Here is a 23,373-nt window from a genome sequence, read left to right as displayed (position 1 = left end):
TTTTCGTTGTCCTTACCACTAAAGGCATGGTTTTTGCGAGGAAATAAAGTTTAAGTTTAACAGGGAAACATTGATAAAACAGAAACAAAAATCGTGTTATATACGTGGTGTTATGCAATTGTTACAAAATCAAACATTCCAACTTATGTAAACATACCTTGAAAGGTTGTTAACCTTCGTTTATTATAACTGAACCTAGATACCCTTCTCACAAAAAACCTACAAACCACGTTGTTGTATTAAATGCGGCTACTTTTTAACGAGTCAAATTGAATCGTCGGGCATTCTATGAGCCGTCAAACCGTAACAAAAGCACGTCACTGCGTTATGGTTATCGTTAGCTAACCGACTTACTTAGCTACAGTTTAATAACTCAATGTTTGCCAACCACTTTATCGCATAATTCAATCTTTTACGTGTACGTGGTGAAAATTTCGTAAGTCTCAAGGCTATTTGTGCATGTTTTGGGAACATAGCCAATTAGATGGGTGCTCTGTTGCTTTTTTATAATAGTGTTGCGGCCCTAGATGGCAGGTGCAATCTCCTCGTGCGAGGCGAACGCTCGCTCTCCGAAACTGTTCTGAGAATGTTGCATGACGGTAAAGGCGCGCGTGTGAGGCGAATTTTACGGACCTCTGAGCTATCATTGTTATATACTCGTAACATTTGCCGATAACTAAACGGTTTTTAGGATATAAGTAGGTAGGCATGCAATTATGTATAATAATGTGAAGCCATAATTCTCAATGGATTATAATTAAATTGATCGAGCAATAAAATTCTGTTCGGAGAGAATACCAGAATCACCCATTAAAAACTCCAAAGAACTACTTATCTAATACTTCACTACATGAAAGAAATTTAAGAATTAAACATTTTCTCAAACATTTAAAAGAATTCTCCATAAATGAAAGTTATTATCTTATTAAAGAATTCCGCAAATACAAAATTAAATTTATTGCGTAATTAATTTAAAGTACTTCGATATTCTTCTCAATTTATCTTACGTATTTGTAATTCGTAATAATTTATTTAATATGATTACATTTATTTTATTACTTTTATTGTGAAAAAGTCTCCTCGTCTTCTCGTGTTCTTACAGGGTGTCACTCGTACGTTAACAAGCCACTGTGCCTAAAATAATATACGTGTGACCACGTATATTATTACGTTACGTACGTTAAGTTTATCATCCATGTGAAATGCAAATAAATAAATATGAATTTATTTATTTAATCAATAAATAAATAGTTCTATATTTTTTCGGTTTTATTATATTTTTTTTATTTTGTAGTATCTAACAATAAAGTTTTTTTTTTTCTCTTTTGCAGACTTACAATAACATTTTACAGTGAGTCATTTACAACTAGTGCACTACCGTATAACTTATACCTCCAGAGTGCTGGGAGGTTGATGCCGGCGTCTCCATGGACCGGTTATGTAAGCGCTTACGCAGCGCGGCGGCAGGGCTCGGACGTGTCTCGCGTCGTATAATTAATTAATTGCTCATGCATTCTTGCGCCGGCGCATCAGTGTGTTCCGCTGTAGGGACGTTCTTGATATGACTTAACCTAACTTGTGCTACTAAGTACTAGTTTTATAAATTTGAATTAGAGAGCATATTTCGTAAAAAGATTTCGTCCAGTGAACTACTGGACCCTTACCTATTTCTGCCGCCAAGCAGTGAGTATTACTGCGTTCCGGTAAGGGTGCTGACGAAATTACAGGTACGTGAGACTTGTCAACTTAAGTCTCAGGATGACAGGCGCAGTGGCAGTGCACCTTTTTCCAATAATTTCTATATGACAATTTGTTTATTTTTATTGTTTCTTTTTATCTCGTTTGTTGCGGTAAATATTTACCTTAATAAAATTACTGTGCAGGACTATCAAAATGTTTTAAAATTAGCTGTGACCTTACGGTCATATTTGACACTGCGATATTCTTTCGAAACCATTTGTTGCGGCGCGTTAAAAATGTGATGTCACAGTGCTCGCCATGTTAGCTATTGTGATAAAATTTTAAAATGTCTGTTTTATCACTGAAATTGGACAGCTAAATATGGATATAACAGTTTTATCTCGGTTGTTATGGGGGAAGTGTTTTTGTTACTTGCTTTGGGATCAGCATAACGTATGTGATATTGTGATGTTGTTGTTATTGTAAGTAAAATATTTAAGTTGACAAAAAGATGAACCAATCTTATCCCATCCTTAGTTCATCTAAGCATTACACAATATGTATGTACAGTATTTATTGTCAAGGGAGAGTTGCGCATGAGACTCGACCAAGGCGCGTTATCGCAATAGTAAAAGAGGACGGCTTTATTAGTCACGCTGTGTGGCTTCTTAGTCATTCTAATTAAGTCCAAGCAAAGTGCTAACACAGTGCTTGGAGTAAATAATTAACGAAGTCTACGTTTTCGCATTCCGAATGTGCAAAAAACAATGCATGCAATGCAATTCATGCGATTGGGGTATGAGTATAATGAGAAAATCTTACATATGATATTTTGGCTGAACCGATGTTGATCAACACATCCCGATTTGAATTTAGTAACAGTAGAGCGTCTTGAGAAAGAGTTCTTTCAGGGAATTACTGTCGCCTTAATTATTTCTGCCGCTAAGCTGTAGTGTGAGCATTACGGTGTTCCGATTTTAAAAGGTACGGGTGATAGAGAAATTACAGGCTCGTGGGACTTGGCAACTTATATCTCAGTGTGTTGGGCGCAGTAGCAGTGCCCAGTAGGGTGATTCACGTAAGTTCAAGCTATCAAAATATCGTTGAAGTTACGTAGTCGTTCGATCGAAGTCCTATCCAAAATGGGTATTCACGTATTACTTGAACGAACGTTGATATGAGTAGAATCGAAACGTAACAACTAATGAACGACATCTTGGATTGTGAAATTTGACATTTAGTCGTCGAAAGTCTAATGAAAGAACTGTCACAATTTTAGCAGAATACGTATGACTTGTCGTTCAGAGTCGATTCAAGTTCGATTCGTATACCAGAATACGTTTTAACGACATTTGGATCGTACGACTTTAAAATTGGACGGTCACACGTGAATACGAAAAAACTGTTCAACGACTAAATTGCTACGATATCGTAACGGTTTAATTACGTGAATCTAAAAAGATCTTTGTGATTTAAATTTCTGAATGATACTGCAACTGCTATGGATAGGCGTGTCGCGTACCATCAGGCGCACGACTTGTTCGTCCCGTCACTTAGTTATTGTAAAAAAAGGATTAAATGAGCTTTCAAATTAAAAATAACCGCTTTAAGATCATTAAATCCAGACAGCTACAGATAAAAATGATTCAAATACTGCATTTAATTACGATCTCGTAAACACTTTTAGAATTAAATGTCACACCAAAATGCGTCCACCATTTTGAAATGTGTCATTTCTGTCATTTATAATTCTTAAAATCAGTTCTTGTTCTCCCTTTTAAATTGAAAGGAATTATAAATATAAATTTATTTGTTATGTAATTATGACAAATTAGTTAAAGTTAAGAGCGGAACACAAGGCCCGGATACATAATCGAACTTCGCCGCATTTAAACTTGAGCATGTCATGTACGCGTCTAGATATGTGCGCGCGTGTGTTGTGTAACACACACCAACGCATGGTAGCAGTAGAGCTCCTTGTGAGAGAGTTCTTCCAGTGAAGTAATTGCCTTACCTATTTCTGCCGCCAAGTAGTAATGCGATCATTACTGCGTTCTGGTTTTGATTTGTCCACTTATGCCTCAGGGTGACGGGCGCGGACTGTTTATCACAAGGTGTGTGTAAATGCAAATTCGAAAGAGTACATAACCACTTGTAGGCATATAATAAATACGATTGTACAAAATAAATCAAGTTTAATTATACGTGGAACGTTGTGAGAGCTGGAGTCTGTCTACAAAACCTGTTACAAATCACATGTTCCCTCTTCGTTAATTAAATACAGCTGAATATTCACTGTTTGTGTTAGTAAATTGCACAGGGCACATAAATTCACGAGTGGAGAAAATAAATTATGGTGTACAAGAAATGTAAATATAAAAATCGAACACATAGATAAATTCCTTTATAATAACGCAGTTAACGCTCTCTCAACGGAGCTACGGAACTAAATTGCTATTTAACAATTTCTTTATGTGCTGGTTGCAGATCTTTGTTTTTTTTAAGCCCTGCACTAGCACTAACTGCACATAGACAACCACATATTACGTCCTTACTCACGAGAGGAATAAATGTAAATCATATAAACATTTCTCCCGTTCGGGGAATTGAACCCGAGACCTCTGTTTAGCCGTCCAGCATGGTAACCGTTCGGCCATGGAGGCAGTTACAGTTTTGGCTTCTAAGTAAGCGACACGCCTGTCCATAACAGTTGCAGAGCCGCTCAGGGCACTGACACTGCGCCCGTCACCCTGAGATATTAGTTGAAAAGTCCCATAAGCCTGCAGTTTCACCAGCACCCTTACCCTTTAAAACCGGAACGCAGAGTAATACTCACATTATTGCGTGGCGGCTGAAATAGGTAAGGTGACAGTACTACCCTGGACGCACTCCTTCACAAGGATAACAACTACTACTAACTACTGACTCAAATTAATATGTTGTCGCGCGTGAAGGGGTCTCCCCGCACGATGTACGTCTTTTTTTTACTTATTATCTACTACTCAGGGCAAAAATCACCATCATAAACGCAACAGTTAGTCCACTGTTCACAGGGAGCTCTACTACTGTTAAGTAGGATTATGTATTTGGAGGTGAAAATAATACCTAATAATATAATAATAATAACTTGTCTACTCATATTAAAAAATGATCCAGAACAAAAAGCTAATTGGAATAAGCACATAGAAAATTTCGTTAGATCTGCTGGTTCTTTCCGTAGCTCAGTTGGGAGAGCGTTAGACACGGTACGCTGAAGGCGCTGGTTGGAATCTAGCCGGGTCAAAGAAATTCCTCTTTGTAATAATAATTTTAACAAGCTAGTGTAACGTCACAAAAAAATAATTGACTATCACGATAGTAAAACATCGTAATATACATGTATATGATAAACTTAATATTACAATTCGAACTTATTTAATTACTTAGAAAGCAGGATTTTCAAATCAACCGTATGCATATTATCATGATTAAAACGTGCATATTAATTTATTTTTGTGTTTTATTATTAATTAATTTAATTATTTTATTAATTATATCAAATATTCGTGTGTTTTGTACCGAATTATAATTAAGTTCTATAGACTAGTTCTTTAGTTGATATGTCCGTTAATAATGGATTCCATATAAATATTCGATTGTGTACTATTTAATCGTGAAGTTTCGTTATGGAACATTTACTGTCATGTTAATTTGCAATTGTAATTTTCATATTTATAACCGACTTCAAAAAAAGGAGGAGGTTATACGTTCGACTGTATTTATGTTTTGTGTATGTTTTCAGATACCTTTCAATTGATTTGAAAAATCTTTTTTTGTTTGAAAGAGTGCACTTTCGTGGTGGCCCCATTGTCACCAAGTCAAAATCTGATGAGGGGATCCCATGACGAACTTTTGAGGCCGGTTTTTTTTTTTAATGAAAAAGTTACAATTATTATATTGATCTTGAATTGTTACTTTAAAATTACTTAAAAGAATGTACCTACAACCGAGAAACAGGAAAGATATTTTCGCGCGCAAGGCGATAAGTGAAGCCTTAACGGAGAAGTTTTAAAAGATTGTGTGGCGCGGCCTGGCATCCTGTTCCTGATTTTGCGACCAAAGAAATGTAAAAAAAGAATTAATTTTATTCACAGACACGATGATGGGAAAAATGTACAATTGAGTAATAAATCGAGTTCTTAGGTTTTCGCGATTGTTACACATATAGATAATATAAACCAAAGGTTTGTTTGAAAAAATAAATATTAAATAGTTTCATTTCCTATTGAGTAATAAACTTTTAAGTAATTACACCAAACACATGTGATTTATTATTACACATAAAGTACTTTTTTATTCACTGACATAAGTGCACCAGCTGCCATAAATGCAAATGCAGAGACTGGTATGCCATCTCTACTACTTATATAACTATAATTTTGCTTACATCTACCGTATTTCTCTGCAATCAAAGTGATCAACCTGCGACATGGGGCTAATAGCACAATAAACAACTCGGGTCCATTAGTTAGTATTCCGATCACGATTCGCAATTTAACAACTGCAGGCGTGTGATTCGTTGAGGCGCCTTTCTACTGTGGGGTGAGCTGTAATTTATTTACTTTTCGCAAGGGGACTATTCTAATTTGTAAAATATGGTAAATAAGTATTTTAAATAGAAAACCACCGCCAAACTCAGATATGTTAACTAAATTAACGAATAACTCACGTATTTTAGTCGAATTATTGCTCGACATGTTTCAAACCAATTCGTAATCATGAAATTTTGCTTTTTTTTTCGTGGGGGACTTCTACCGGCTAAAACCCCACGGTGGCCTTCTCGGTTGCTTCAGTAGGGCGATCCGGAATCGACTTTGTGCACCGGAAAAGCACCTAGGTGGCCCCGTCCCCTCCTCACGACGGAGCGGGCCACACCGCCCCGTCATCCTCATCGCAGCTGCCAAACTTACTGGCGAACGATGTCCCCGCTGCGATCGCCCGCAGCCGCGAAGGTACGCCGCCGCCGAGCAGGTTCGACCCTCTCCCGATCACGCTAAGCGACCTCCTTCTGAAGCGTCACCACTTCATAGAAGGAGATCACAGCCTCTAAAGTATCACTCCTCCTCGTAGTAATACTTGTAACGATGCTGACCTCCTTCACCATCGTTCCACCTTTTTATCATACTCTTTTCTGGTTCCTGTAGGGCTAGCACGATAGGGTGCGCCTAGCGCGAGAGCGACATAAAGCGCGATATACTGCTATTCTCTCATAGAAATGTCGCGCTTTATGTCGCTCTCGCGCCAGTCGCGGCTTGTCATACTAGCCCTACTGGGTACTTATTTTTATAATTTTGAATCGTTTTCGAAATCCCTTTTTCTTCTCTATTCGTACGTTTGTTGTTTGTTAGATCCGTCACTTCCATCACAATTGCCCATTGATTATATTTATACAGGCTCTTTCGTGTTTTATAATAATTGAACCTTTTTTTTTCATATAATTATTTGTTACAGCCTTCCTTTTCCTCTTTTATCTCTTACCTACAATAAATCTTGTGGACAGAGCATTTCGCATTCTCATTTCCCTAAGGCTAAGTCACAAATCTTTCGTCCTTCTAGGACTGGCTAATGCGTCTAAGTAGCCATTTTTCTTCAAAAACTTGATTTTCTGACATGTTTTCACGGGAAAATGTGATTGATATCTATCACACTCCTATTTTGGCGGGAATGTTAACCATCAAAGTAAAAAAAAAAAGTAAATAGTGCTGCGCTGCCCACATAGTTTAGATATTTACAATTTCAATTAAAAGAACAGGATTTGCAATTGCTGATACTGTTATCTTAAAACACTGAATAACGTTAAAATTAACTAAAAATTTCGTGTAAATTCTTCACAAAATTGCTACTTAATCATCAACCTATGTTTAAACATGTTGATCTTCACCATACTAGAGTTTAATGACCTAGCAATTTATTCAGTTTTAGTAACAGTCCAATTTTGAAGTTCTCAGGGGAAATACTCCAACTAATTAGATTATGTGAGAGTTTATAGTATTTGTTTGTAAATTCAATTAAAACTCCCTTGTGTTTTTTTTTTAAATTAACGTTTTTGTTTTGTTACACATTGTTCTTATAATATATTTTGGGAAATCAAGAATACTCGGTGAGATTTTCACATGATACTGTTGAATAACGGCATCAATATGGTTATTAGGAGATTTGAATAAAAATAACCGCATTACTAATGGCAAATCTTGTGTAAATGAGAATTGTCTAACCCAAAATTAATTTATTTGTGGCAGAATCCCTATTGTATGTAAAGTGAGAATGTAGAAAAAACGTCCCAGTAGAAAGAGATGTACACGATATTTTAGTTCCGAAGACTTTCAACGACGTAAATTGGATAAAGGTGATACAAAATTATGTAAATAATTATTTATTTTAGATTTTTATTGAATTGGTATTCATTTATTTGTTGTGAAATTATTCCACTAGTTTGTTATAATTATTAATACAAAGATCGAACATTTAGAAAAAAATCCTTCGATCCGGCCGGATTCGAACCGACGTCTTCTAGCGTACCGTGTCAGACGCTATACCAACTAAGCCACGGAACGAACCAGCGGACCTCACGAATTTTTCTATGTGCTTGCGTCGTATCTTTGTATTTGGTTTTTTCAATGACTTTTTAGTCGTAGCACCATCTATGAGAAATCTATGAAAGTTTTATCACCTAGTTAGATATCCTTACAGTTACCAGACCTGGCGAGAGAAGTCGCTATTCACTGTATTTTAAGTTTTTATTGAATTGATATTCAATTATTTTTTGTTAAATTATTCCACTAGTTTGTTATAATTATTAATACAAAGATTCGAACCGACATCTTCTAGCTTACCGTGTCAGACGCTATACCAACTAAGCCGACGCAAGCACATAGAAAAATTCGTGAGTTGCGCTGGTTCGTTCCGTGGCTTAGTTGGTATAGCGTCTGGCACGGTAAGCTAGAAGACGTCGGTTCGAATCCGGCCGGATCGAAGGAATTTTTTCTGAGTGTTCGATCTTTGTATTAATAATTATAATTATTTATTTATTATATAACTTACACTAACCATAACATTAACTTCATATGATAGCCGTAGTCAAGAAGAGTTGAGTATAGACTAAAATATAGACACTAGTACCTTTTAAAGTAACTCTGTATATACTAAGCACAAATTGATATGCTTAAACAAAATATCCGAATTTTCAAATGAGAAGTTTCCTAATCGTCTTATTTAATTACATTTCTGTATCATATTTACACGAAGTAGCAGTAGAGTGCTTGTGAAAGAGTTCGTCCAGGGAAGTACTGCCTTACCTATTTCTGCCGCCAAGCTGTAATGGTATGGTAAGTGTGGGTGTTGCTGAAATTACAAGCACATGGGATTTGTCAAATATATCTCAGAGAGACGGGTGCAGTGGCAGTGCTCCTCAGATATTTGTGATGTAATGCTCTGAGTGCCACTGCAACTTACAAGGTGTGTTGCTTACCACAAATCGCACGACTTATTCGTCCCGTGCCTTCGTATTAGTATATTTTAAGATGTATTCCCTTTTAATCATCGAACTTCCTGTCAATCAGAATTGTCATAATATTTTCTGAAACTAATGACGTTTATACAGTACGTGTAAATAGATTCTTGGTTCACCGCAACTAACTGGCAAATTTCCCCTGATGTGAATGTAAAACAACCTTTACAGTAAATCAGCCGTCGAGAAGACTAAATTGTGTGTCAATCGGCAAGGGATAGAACGAGAGGAACACAACGAGGTGAAAGGAACTTGAAAGTTCCAATATATATACCTACGTCTTAGTAGTGAACATGAGCCTTATGTTTTAATGGACATTCCCTTAATGAACTAGACACGGAAACCGTTAGAATAATTTAATTTGGTTTCACAGTTCATCGTGACCCTGACGTTCTCGTAAAGAATTTTAAATTAAGACTGACACAATATAATTGAAACTCTATCTAATGCTGCAATTAATTATTAGGTAATTAATTAAATCGTTTTGTGATTGATTCCCAAGTTTTAAGTCTACTTTTTTATAATATACCAAGAGACGGGAAGAACTTGTCGTGCGCCTGGTGGTAAGCGTCACTGTTGTCCATAGCAGTTACAATGCCACTCAGATTTAAATTACAAATATTTGAGGGGCACTGCCACTACGCACATTACACTGACACATAAGTTGATTAGGTCCAAGTGCTTGTAATTTCACCAGCACCCTTCAAAATTTCACATTACTGCTTGGCGGCAGAAATAGGTACGGTGGCAGTACTTCTGTGGACATACTAAAACCCGTCCAGTAGACCCGTCCGATAGAGGAATATCAGTATTGTAGATTTGTGATCTCTACATGAGTATGATGCGTAGTCGAAACCAAGCGTGTTTTCTCATCGTAATTATGTACCTATGTATGAGTATGTAAATGTACTTATGGTTAATTCAAGATTAACAAAGCGTAAACGAACTTTAAGCGTACTTGGTAATTTCACTTTTAATTGAAGATTTTAAAATCACAAACCAAAGACGTTTATTATTACATTGTAATTTTTAAGTTTTTATTGTGGTCAAACATCGTGATATTTGATAAAAACTTAAAAGTTACAATGATTTAAGCGACATCTCTAGTCAGCTGCTGGTAGCTGTAAATAAAAACGTACCTGGCTGAGTGAAAAAATATACTTCTCATAGACAAAAAATCGTTAAAACGAAAAATAAAGATCTGCAACAAGCACATAGAAAAACTCGTAAGGTCCGCTTGTTGGTTCCGTGGCTTAGTTGGCATAGCGTCTGCCACGGCTTGCTGAATGACGTTGGTTCGAATCCTGCCCATGTATTAATAATTATAACACGACGTTATTTGTTCTTCTTATAGTTCAAAACATTGACTCAAATTTAAGTAATTTCTTCTTAACCCACTTGTCCTTATGTGAAATTTTATTACTTCCAAATTTAAGCATAAAAATCTTACCGACTTGTTTCGTCCGTAGAACTTCTCAATATTTCTCTTGAAAAGTTATCATTTTTGTAGATGGTAAATACACCAAGGTGGCGACTTAATCTTGGAGATTCAAAATCACACGGCATTCAGAGGGATTGACCCGAAAAATTTGTATTTTTTTTTATAATATCAAGTGATGGAATGAACAAGTGCGCCAAACGTACTGCCACCATATCTATTTTTGCCGCCAAGCAGTAATATGGGGTTTTGAAGGGTGCTGATGAAATTACAGGCACGTGGAGCTTATCAACTTATGTGTCAGTGTGACGTGCGTAGTGGCAGTGCCCCTCAGATATTTGTATATATAAGCTCAACAAGAACGCGGTCAACTTGACACTTGACGCTTTGCATTCAGATTTTCATGCGCATTTACTCATACTGCTCTACTTTGCACGAATGTAAAATGCCATTCCGATCTGGGAAAATGTATAATATTCCATGCAATACAAAAATCTGGCTTTTAAAAGCAAAAACACGCTGCGCCATCTTTGTAAGTATAAGCTTCGGAGCAATTATTGCTAATGCAAGAAAGTAATAGTAATAGAGTGCAGACACTTGTTTACGCGAACTCTAAAGCCCTAACGGACAGAAGAGACCTTATGGACAGTTTCATTTGAAAGTTTGTAATTTTACCTTCATGCATAAAAGTACTTTTGTAATGGCGCCAAAAATTTACAATAATTTAGTGGAAGTACTAAGGTCTAAAAAATCTTTATAAATGCTATTTAAGAAGCAATTAAACAACTTATTATTAGAATATTAACAAAACTTCACTTTTTACAACTCTTCAATATTATTTATTGGTCTTTGCTGCTTACAAAATACACAACATTTTACGCGCGCCAAAATCACAAGCGTCGAATCACACATTTTTTTAATTTTCGTTGATCATCAGTGGAACGTTCAGAAATCAGACTTTTACATTTACATCAATGGCATTACATTCACTTGACGAAAACTCTACCTATAAATTGTATAATAAATATTTAACAGATATCTAACATCTTATTGGCTAATAAAATATACCATTAACTGTCTCCGTGGCCGAACGGTTACCATGCTGGTCTGCCACGCATAGGTCTCGGGTTCGATTTATAAATTTCTCCCGGGCCGGGAGAAATTTTCTTTCTCGTGAAAATTTCTCGTGAGTTTGGGTCTAATTTTTGGTTGTCTATGTGTTTGTCCATAGCAACCGCGATACAGGGTTTCACTAATGCGGGACTGTGAGTCTGTGCGCTATTATTTATTTATTTATTACTTTACAATAATGCCCAAAATATTTATTTTGAAGTTATCTTGACATGTAGCTGCCTCCGTGGCTGAACGGTTACCATGCCGGACTGCCATGCAGAGGTCCCAGGTTCGATTCCCGGGCCGAGAGACATGTTTGTATGGCCTACATTCATTTGTCTCGTGATTTTGGGTGTAATTTGTAATTGTCTATTTGTGTGTCCATGGCACCCGCGACACAGGGTTTCCCTAGTGCGGGGCTATGTCGAGTGTGTGCGTTATTGTTATTATTATTATTATTGTTACTATTTATTACCATTAAAAATGCCCAAGTACCCACTATAACCACGTTTAAATTAACAAAAATGGAAGCAAATTATTTTGCTACTTAGCGAACACAATGAATATTAAATCGTGCAAAATAGCTGCGCTTGTGTTGAATATTTTTTCAGTTATTTTGCACGATTTAACCTCCATAGGGTTGGTGGAGCAGCAAATTAATTTACTTCTATTTTCATTATGTACTTCCGCAAAGTAACGCCTGAATCTATTAATCACGTTTAAATTACTGACTGACGTATTAAATCAATATACATATGTGCAGTGTGCATGCCCAAAAAGATCCTGTTACACCTAGTTTAGTCTGTTGAAGTGCATGTGAGTATACATATGGATAATGTAACTTCAAGGTGTTTTTATGTTTAATGTTTGGCCGGACACAGTAAAACTATCCTTATTTATTACATGTCAACTTCTATACAACCTTTCACAAATCAATTTGCTCTAAGTAATTAAAAGCTTTTGATAAAGTAGAAGGGCGCTATTGTGACACCGGCATTTGAGCAAGAGAAAGGAAAGTATAATCAAAAATCAAATGATTACTCTAGTTGATTGCATGCATTAATTACTCTCGAAGTTGTTGTTTCATTCTGCAATAAGATCAAGGTTACACGTGAATTAGAAACTCTATTTTTTCTTATCTTTACCTCTGAGAAACAATTACTTTATTAGAGTCGTTGAGAAAATAAAGCTGAAATCTTGTTTTTCTTTAATAAGTAATTCACTCACGTACGATGCCGCTTCTCGGTTTAGTTACGATCAACTATAGCGAGTAATAATTTTAATAAATTTTCAACCCATTTCGAGATTGATCTATTCAACACAAGCTGTGCGTCAGTAAGGAATTTATTCTCGTTCGTTTTTTAGTAGTGATGTTAGTTAGTAAATTGTTCTATTAGTGACGGAGTAATTGTTATTATTTTTTTATTTATATAATATAATAGATAATTTTTATGGATAATTTCATGTGAGCTAGTTAAAAGTGGTTAAAAGTTGCATATCTGGATCATGTATTTAAGTATGACGGATACGAGTTTCTGCAAAAAAGTCGCTGGTAAAAGGAAAGCTGGTCGTAAGAAAAAATCGTGACTGAGGAACATACAAGAGTAGACTGGGATAGCGAGCGCCGCCCAACTGTTCAGCCTCCCCAGAAATAAAGACAAATATGCTGAGCTGACTGCCTACCTTCACTAGGTGGAGAGGCACCTAGTGAAGGCACAAGAAGAGGACGATGGATAATTTTGTTTATACTATATTTTTTGTTTATGTTTGCAAATGTTATTATATATTAATACCATTAAATAGATTAATGGTATATGACCTACCTACTTATCAACTGTCAGAAGTGTCGCGATATGAAATGTTCTGTTTTTTCTTAATTTTACTATTTTTTTTATTTTTAACAGACTGTGTTATCAATGCGTTTTTTATAACGCAACTTATTTCAGCGGGGAAGTGTGTGTGTGTTAAAAAAGATAAAATTAAAAAAACTATATTGGAATATGTACTATACCAAAAAACCATTATTAAACTACACCATGGACCAATAATCCATGACTACACTCATGGACATATTGAAACGAATGCTAAAAAAGGTTTATAATTATAATAACCATGTTCATAACAAATCACTGGCCACATGTGTACCAGAAAGTTAATTTGAAAAAGAAGGACCTCAATCGTCTTTTATTTCGACTAAATGATATGGCCAGTGATTAATAATAATTATGAACGTTGTTATCAATTAAACCTCTATTTAGTGTTCCTATAAATATGTCCATGAGTAAGTATTATAATATAAACTATGTTGTTGGTTTCTGGATACGAATTTTCTATTAAAAACAGGGATTTCTACCCATACGGTTACTCAATGCAAGTAATAATAATATAATAATGCATCAGACCACCGCACAGTGGTAGCAGTAGAGCTTGCGATCTTTCACAAGCTCTACTGCTACCACTGTGCGGTGACTGCTGCTACCACCACGAACTCTTGTTCGTCCAGGGAAGTACTGCCACCTCACCTATTTTTGCCGCCAAGCATTAATGTTAACATTACTGCGCTGCTTTTTCGAAAGGTAAAATTACAGGCACATGGGACTTGTACAAGTTATGTATTAGGGTGACGGCCGCAGTGGCAGTACCTCTCAGACATTTGCGATTTAATAGTAATAACGTACATACTCATAGCCTCGCACTAGGGAAACCACGTGTCGCGGATGCCATGGACACACACACATAGACAACCACAAATTGCACCCAAACTCACGAGAGAACTAAGTGAAAGACCACACAAATATTTCTCCCGGCCCGGAAATCGAACCCGGGATCTCTGCGTGGCGTCTCACCAGTACTACCTAGAACATCCAGATAACAACCAGTTTAGGAGGATTAATTTCCCAAATTGTTCCTCGAATCGAACCCGGGACTTCCTCATCCAGCTCCCACAATGCAAACCGTTAGGCCACCGAGGTCGTCACGTATTCGCACATTAAAGAGATCTGTGTTTCTTCACCGCTGAAGCAAGTTAAAAAATCTATAAATAAGATTGTTAAAGTATGTTAAGTTCTTTCAATTCGTTTATCTTTTCTAAATGCAATAAGTACAATCGTAAAATCAACGGATACCTAACTGAACTCGTTGAATCACAAATAGATACGCTATCTGCATCCAAAGAAGGAAGAACGACAGATGAGACAGTTATTTCGCTTACAGTTACGTAGGCTAGAACAATCGTTGCTAAATTGTACGGGAAGGCGGAAGATTGCGATGCAGTCCAAGTTTTTGTCCTGGGTTAACAATACGATCTTACGAGAACAATGAACATTGTAAAATGTCTGATTAGAGCGAAAGCATTTTGCTGTTTTCCAACAATATTCCTATGAAATTGCAACAATTTGTGCGGGAAAAGTTAATTTTGTTTGCTTTGCTACGGTTATCAAGCTCCGTCTGGTACTTAGCGGCAAAAAACACAAGAAATTCCAGTAAAGTGTGTTATCACCAGGAAAGTAAAATAAGCGTAGATATATAGTACGTACAGTGAACATAAACGAAGCTTACAATTTCTTCGTACTAGGTAGCCACACCCAACGTGAGCTGGGCTGGGCCAAACTTGATAGTGCTTTAGTAGATTTATAATCGGGTATTGACGTGTAAGTAGAAGGTCGTTTTAGTGAAGCGCTCTTGAAGTAAATTTATGTTGATGTTACTTCTTATTAAGCTGTATAATAAAATCATATGTTTAATATAATACCTATTTGTTTTTCTCAGTTCCTGAGACCAGTAAAAAGTAACATCCCCTTACAGGATGCAGGAGTTTACAAGCTGGACTGTGAGTGCGGTCTCTTATATTGGACAAATGAAGTGAAGTATTTGTATTTGTGTGACGTCAAACATCGCCTATAAATAAGTCTGCAATTTAAACCTACACATTCAATTAAGTTCGACAAACGCCTGATTTCTGTAAAAGAAGTCCGTTATCTACCCACGATGCTTAGAGAGGCCATTGAAATTGAAAACGTGCTAATTCCAACAGGGAAGATGGGTTTTCCGTACCACCCGTTTGGGATCCAGTATTTCCTCTGATGAAAAATCCCAAGCAGACAAGACTGCGGTACTAATTAATGTTTTAATTCATTCCAATTACCATCATATATTATGTAATAAATCGAATTGAATAAAAATTTATATTGATATAATAAAATAATTTGTAACGCATTCCGTAGCTGAAATTGGAAAGTTCGTTTGGAAAATTTAAAAATATGGCATTTAATTAATATCTTTTGTAACTATAGTGAAAGATAGAGTGGATTGCATTAATATTAGATATAACTGGTTGTTGACTTTAGAGACTTTACAGATAAAAATTGCAAACGGCCCAAAACGTTGGTTTGTTTGAAAAAACAGACATACGTGATTTAGAACTGAAAAATAGTTTGACTTCCTATAATGTAACAATCGCAAAAACCTATCTAAGAACCCGATATCATATAATATATAATAGAAATAAAATTTTAGTAGCTGTAGATCTCCCTGTGCAAGAGTTTGTCCAGAAAAGTACTGCCACCTTACCTATTTCTGCCGCCAAGCAGTAATGTGAGCATTACTGCGTCCCAGTTTTAAAGAGGGTACTGGTGAAATTACAGGTATATGGGACTTGTCAACTTATGTCTCAGAGTGACGAGCGCAGTGGCAGTGCCCCTCAAATCTTTGCGATTTAAAACTCTTAGTAGCACTACAACTGAGGACATGTACGCTTACCACCAGATGTACGACTTGTTCGTCTCATCACTTGTTATCGTTAAAAGCCCTTCATACGACCGTGAACTGGGTATCTAGGAGATCCATCCTAGGTATCTCAGGCTGTAAGGCTTCACGAACGCGAGATGGAATTAGTGTATCTCGATATCGCAACTACTAGTATAAAAAGTAGAAAAAAATTGAGAAAGACTTCTAGGAACAAAAAGGTAGGTTGTATATACTTACGGTAAGTCATAAAACACCACGCCAGAAAAAAAAGGGATATATAAAAAATATCTTTAAGTAACGCGATAGAGCAAACTTTCCACCTGAAGCTCCCTTAACCAGGTCGGTTGTTTACGATCATATCTCGAAGCCTACTAGTAAACAGAACAATGATTGCGCAAAATAAATCATTTAAGTCGATAGAGCGGTCGTGGATCACACCTCGTGACGACTATCGTGCCGTGGTCGTGCCGGACCGGAGAAAACCGATAAATAACGCTGTTGTACCTTCGATTGTGCGAGTTATTGTTTCTGTGCTGGCGTTTGGAATTGTTGCAATTTGCAAATTGCGGGTGCTTTAACGTGCACCTACCTAATGCCCATCTAAATCTAAGTTAGCTATCGTGAATGTACAGATACTTTTCTATTGATTTCGACTAATACATGTTTTTCTATAGTAGGTATAGATTTTTTATTTTTATTATCAAAGCATAGCGAGCGAATCTTTTTTGACAATCATTTAAAATTAAACACAATTCTCGAACATATAATTAATTACTCGGTTGGTTATGCGGTTGTTACTAAATAAAGTATAAAGTTACTGGCTACTTATTCCATATGCATAAAGTTTGAAGCTAGCATTGACTTACGAAGCTAGCATAAAAATACAATTCTATAGATTTTGAATTTCGATCTGTAAACGGAGGTAACTGAGGGCAAAGGTTATATGAAAAATTTTGCTTACGCATTTGCATAGCAAGCATTGCAAGCAATAGAAAAAAAGAAAAATAAAACAAAATAATTGCCCGCGCAAATGTGCAGAACCACAGACCAAATAAATACTAGATGCAGAACTGTGTAATAAAGATATGAAAAAAGTAACAGCTGCGCTTCAGTAGAGAATCAACATTCTGCCTAGTTTTTATATTTTGTTTGGAGGTGGATAAAATTCTCAAAGGCACTGTACTTATTTATTATGCCGATACACGAGCAAATAAAACATTCCATGCTTCGAAGCCTACAAAAGTACGGCAAGATACATTATAAAAGTGAGATCAAGTCTCGCAACTTACAGGTTTTGCAACAAGTATTGGCATAAAATTACATTGCTAATGTCGAAAATTGACGAAATAATGCTTTGTTTATTTTACAGACATGCCGTTCACATTATAGACACCCAGAGTCTTATTTGCAATTTGTAAAATTGGCAGAAGCCTGTAATTATAAGTGTTAGATGACTGGACGAGAAAGGTTGGGCGATTGTTGAATATTTTAAAAACAAACATTAAAAAATTAATGTTTTTATTTATTCATTTCTTGTCTAGTTTTAATATAGAACATGTTACCATACGCCAAAAGTGCTTTTTATCAAATTAAAGTCATATTGTACATTAACTTACTTTGTGATACTTACATTATTGTACTGTGTTGTCATTGTAATTTGTAATGTGCAATAAAGAACATTTCATTCAATTCATAAAAATACGAACTACATGAAACCAATTTATGTATACGTGAAATTGTGTAACTCTCATATTTAAGTATAAAAGTTATGAACTAATTTCGTTGGTAGAACCTTTTTTTATAATTAAGCGACGGGACGAACAAATCGTGCGCCTGGTGGTAAGCGACACGCCTGTTCATAACAGTTGCAGTGCCACTCAGTGCTTTAAATCACAGTGATCTTAGGCGCACTGCCAATGCGCCCGATACCCTGAGACATAAGTCGACAAGTCCCGTGTGCACCTTTACCCTTCATTACACGATAACACGAGCACCCCCACCCTTCGAAACCGGCACGTAGTAATTCTGCTCACATTCCTGCTTAGCGGCAGAAATAGGTAAGATGGCAGTTACTTCCCTGGTCGAACTCTTTCACAGAAAGCTCTACTGTCACTAAATCTTCAAACCTCTCTCCTGAAAAGTTGTAATTTTGCTGTAGTCTTATTACAACAAACGTGCCAATTTTATTTTTAGAAAATGCACGATAGTGCTGTCATTATTAAATGTGTGAAAGCGTAGTGCTCGTGTATGCCATTATATAACATTTTTATTACGATGCCACACACACTAAATTCTGTCATGCCTCTTGGTTTTAAGCTTGTTTCTTCCAGCCATTAGAGCCGGGGTTCTTTATGTCTTCCTGGATTTCATCGCTGCTGCGTTACCCAGGACGTCCGACTGGTTGACGTCCACCTGGTCGTCTAAAGTACGCTTTCTTCGCGGCACGATTCTCTCTCATTCTCTCCACCTGTTCGAGCCTACGCAGTCTCGCACGCTCAAATAGATTAGTTCGTTCCAAACTATCAGCACTTGTAGGATCCCTTCGCAATACTGGCGCTATTTGCCTAGGCAGGTAAGAGTCACAGTTTATAATTCTTTAATAAAGCCATATCTTTTATATTAACTTGCAATATGGGGTAGTGCATTGAAAACGAAATTACAAGAGCTACAAATTTTACAAAATAAAATTACTAAATTGCTATTTTATTATCCATATTTAATATCAACCGAAAAGGTATACAAAACTAAAATCACGAACATTAAACAATTATATGCGATGCGATGCAAACGCGCGATTGCATCGCTACACTTCGGACTTATAGGCGATTGCATCGATGCAATCGCGCGTTTGTATCGATGAAGTCGCGCGTTTGCATTGCTACTGGAAGTCACCATGCGTAACCGCTCTTATTCGTAAAATATTTCACAGGAACATTCACACTGAGCTTTCATTCGTAAAGACAAGACAATCGCATAGGTACAATATCAGCCGCAGAACCAATCATCTAATTCTCCCATGATCAGAAATAACTACGGCAAGAGGTCGATAGGATTTGAAGGAGTGTAAATCTTTAACAAACTGCCCAGAAATGTAAAGGATGCTGATTCATTTAGTTTATTTAAATCAAAATTGTATAAACATGTTCATTCACACCTGATAGGTTTAATTTGTATAATAATAATGTAAATTTGTAAACTGTTGAATCTCACTTGTGTTTGTATTCAATGATATTATTTCATTGTGTAGTTTGTAACACGGCTTCGACAGGATTATCGTTAATTTACTTATTCGTTTTTAAGTTCTCATATAAGTGACAATTGTCTTCATGAGAATAAAGTATCTTTGAACTCATACCGAGTGATGGGTGGTAAACGACACGCCCGTCTAAAGCAATTGCAGTGCTACTTAGTTTTTTAAATCGCAAAGATCTGAGACCCAGAGACATAAGTTTTATTTTTTACCGGTATTTTCTGTTTTTTTTTTTATATTAAAAAAACATTTTAAATTCCTATTTTATAATTTCAAAAACCCCTTCATTTTTTTCCATCCTTTAAGTAAAACCCGGAGTATCTGGGGTACCGGCCTTGCTAATGGCATCGTCCACCATAATGTTTATATTATTTTTACAAAACTACCGTACATAGTCATTTTTACTTGATATTGGCGATCGATTATTTCAATGGGGCCATAACATTCAAAAGAAGAAGAAGCAAAACCCTATTCACTGTGCGGTTGAAATATGTCAAAACGTCGTTTTGGGTCTCATTTCACCTTACATAAAAACTCTATCAGAAGAAAGTATTACAATTATTTTTTTGTTTTAAACCAGCTCAAAATCATAATGTAAAATTACCCATCGTGCATTGTTATTACATGATAAAATGCTTGGAAACCTTGAAATGCCTCCATTAAGCTCAGACAAAGAACTGATAGAGATAAAAACGCTCTTAACAAGAACATTTTAGCAAAATATTTACATTATTGCTTCACGCTATGAATAAATGTAGAGCTATACAAAAACGATGTTTATTAAGCTGTCGCAGTTGTCAATTTTGACATATGAATTTGAACTAGTAATAATATGATACGCGGCACGCTTTGCATGTCTAAGTTTGACAATTACTATTATGCTGCCAGCAGAAAGAACCAGTTGCAGATTATTCAATGCGAAAGCATAGAATTTCTTAAATAACCTATAAGCAAATTAATTATAATGTGCCATATAACCTAAACACTAACTTCCTTGTCTCAATTTCTCGTACTATGAGTACCAGAGCAAAGGAAGTCACTCGGCTCTATCCAGAACAGTGCTATTGCTGACCTGACTTGACCTGGCCCTGTACTCTCATTCTGCGTCCAACATCCATCCAAAACAATTGCTGTCAAATAAGCATCGAGTATCTAACCTGAAATAGACACGAAATAAGGGCCATACATTACTGGTAATAAATATCAACTGTCGTTTGCACTGAAATATAGACAGCGCCAACAACTGACCTGTGTGTACGTCTCTGTATATTCCAAAAATATTCTGTATTTATTGTAATAAAGATAATATCTCTAGCAAAGGCGTGCTGTTCCATTCGGTGGTGTGGGGAAAACAGCAAAACATCTAATTACAAAACAAACGGAATCAAATTACATCGGTAATTAAATATTAAATATGTAATTTTCGCCCATTATAGCAAAGCTCAAGTTAACTGGTCGATTTGAAGTGAAACAATTGACGACACCCATTGACGACACCCGGTAGGTTTTCAAACAAATTGAATGACATTTCGTCTCTATTTCTAGTTATATACTCGATGCAAATAAGTAATAGTCGACCAAATAAAACGACGAACATACGAAAGAAGCTTTAAGATTGACAATGTCTTTAGAAAAGTTAATTTCCTTAATTAGAATTAAGGACTAACTCATGCAGCGCCCATACGTTGGGCCGTTGAGGTCATCCAAGACTTTTTATAAAACTAAACTACACACATACACACTCAAACACGCGCACGCCGGTACGCACCCACACTCTACAATTTCTTTTTATTATGCATTTTTTCTCTTTATTGCCTTTTATCAAAGTATGGCTTGTTTTTAGTTAACTTATTTATCCTTTTCAAAGGCGCTTCACATCCGACTCAACAAAATCTAGTATAACAGATACTAAAAAAATACATTGAGCGAGCTGCAGTAACATCTATGAAAGTATACTGCTTCGAAGGCAATGTTTCTAGTATTTTAGTTAAAAAAGAATTTAGCGTTTTTTTATAATGCGATAAAATAACAAAGTACTTACGACGGAGAGTTGCACGCCCCGTATATGACAAACTTTCTGTGTTTCTATAAACAAAAATGGAAACACATATCCACTCTACAACTTGAACTGTGGATAAATATGTACGGCTATTCCAATGTCTGATAATAATAATGATTTTTATTATGAACACAAAGGTACAGATCGTACACACATTAAATAAAGACTAACAATGTAATAAAATTAAACTGAGAATGTTGTGTTTTAAATCTAACTGGCATTTGTAATGTGTGTGTGTGTGTGTGTGTGTGTGTGCGTTTAAAGTTTAAATTCGTACATTGTATATTTATAAGCAGAAAATTCACCGCTTCTGTAGCCAATACTATTGTGAACATGTTACATCAAATTGATTAGTGGCTAAAGCATGAATATTTTGAAACTTGAAATGTTATTGTCGTCCTCATAGCCGTGTAAGTGCAGTTGCGGCCATACGCGGAGGCTTCACGAATGCGACGGTACAGAACTATAGTGATAAATTGAATATCTTATGTAATTAATTATGTTAATGAAATAAAAGGTAAAGGCTGATCCTGTTACGTTTGTAAGTTGACAACGCTTAACTAAATAAATTAAAAAAATGTAAGTAAAAAATCAACGTATCAGAGTAACGCTCGAACTGCGGTCGCATACGATACGTACAAAGATGTAACACAATCTATTATTTTATGGTTCATTTCCGATTAGAATTGTCTTCATGAAATGCAACCTGAGCTTTCGGAGAAAGTTTGAACACAATACTTTTAAGGATCGCGTTTTTTATCGTTATTTAATACACTTTAAATTCAATACGTCAAATTTTATTATCAACAATTCAAATAAATAGTTGTATGCTAGACGAAGAGCCATTCAAAACCTAAGTACCTGTTTTACTACGAGAATATCAATGATAATATTACATATCAGTCAATCACACATGGTATCAAACTAAAGAATTCCCTGTAATATGACTATTATGATTAACTCTGGTGGCTCAATGTACTGAGTACTTACCTACACTTTAACCTGAAACAATTTCTAATTTTCTTTTCTAAATTAAATCTGGGACCTCCTTGTTATTTTTTTAATAATATTAATTGACGAACAAGTCGTGCGCCTGATGGTAAGCTACACGCCTGTCCATAACAGTTGCAGTGACACTCAAAGCTTTAAATCGCAAAGATCTGAGGGGCACTGCCACTGAGCCCGTCACCCTGAGACATAAGTTGACAAGTCCCATGTGTCTATAATTTCACCAGCACTCTGACCCCTCACAACCAAAACGCAGTAATGATCACATTAATGTTTGGCGGCAGAAACAGATAAGGTGGTATATCGTAACTCTTTCATAAAGAGCTCTCACTACTATAAAAAAGACATTTTCAAAAAATACGTTTCAGGATATTTTAAGTTTCTATGGTCACGACCATAGATTTAGTATATAGGTACCCATAGATTGGCAATGCAAGTGAAAGAGCGTTAGTATACACGTATGTCAGAGCGAGATGGGTAGACAAGACCACTTCATTATACGCTATGAGCCTGTATGAACCTAGGGTCAGCTG

The 23,373-nt window shown here is 36.1% G+C and overlaps 1 protein-coding gene across 6 annotated transcripts in view; it reads right to left on the bottom strand.

The window, feature by feature from the left end:
• Nucleotides 1-23,373, bottom strand: part of LOC113231982 — a 141,758-nt gene that overhangs the window by 113,518 nt on the left and 4,867 nt on the right. The window lies entirely within an intron of this gene.

Source organism: Hyposmocoma kahamanoa, unplaced genomic scaffold (genome assembly GCF_003589595.1).
Source record: "Hyposmocoma kahamanoa isolate Upper Pololo Valley unplaced genomic scaffold, ASM358959v1 66, whole genome shotgun sequence".
In the NCBI taxonomy this organism is placed as follows: Eukaryota; Metazoa; Arthropoda; class Insecta; order Lepidoptera; family Cosmopterigidae; genus Hyposmocoma; species Hyposmocoma kahamanoa.
Note: the sequence above shows the minus strand (reverse complement) of the source record. Positions and strands in the feature narration are given on the sequence as shown.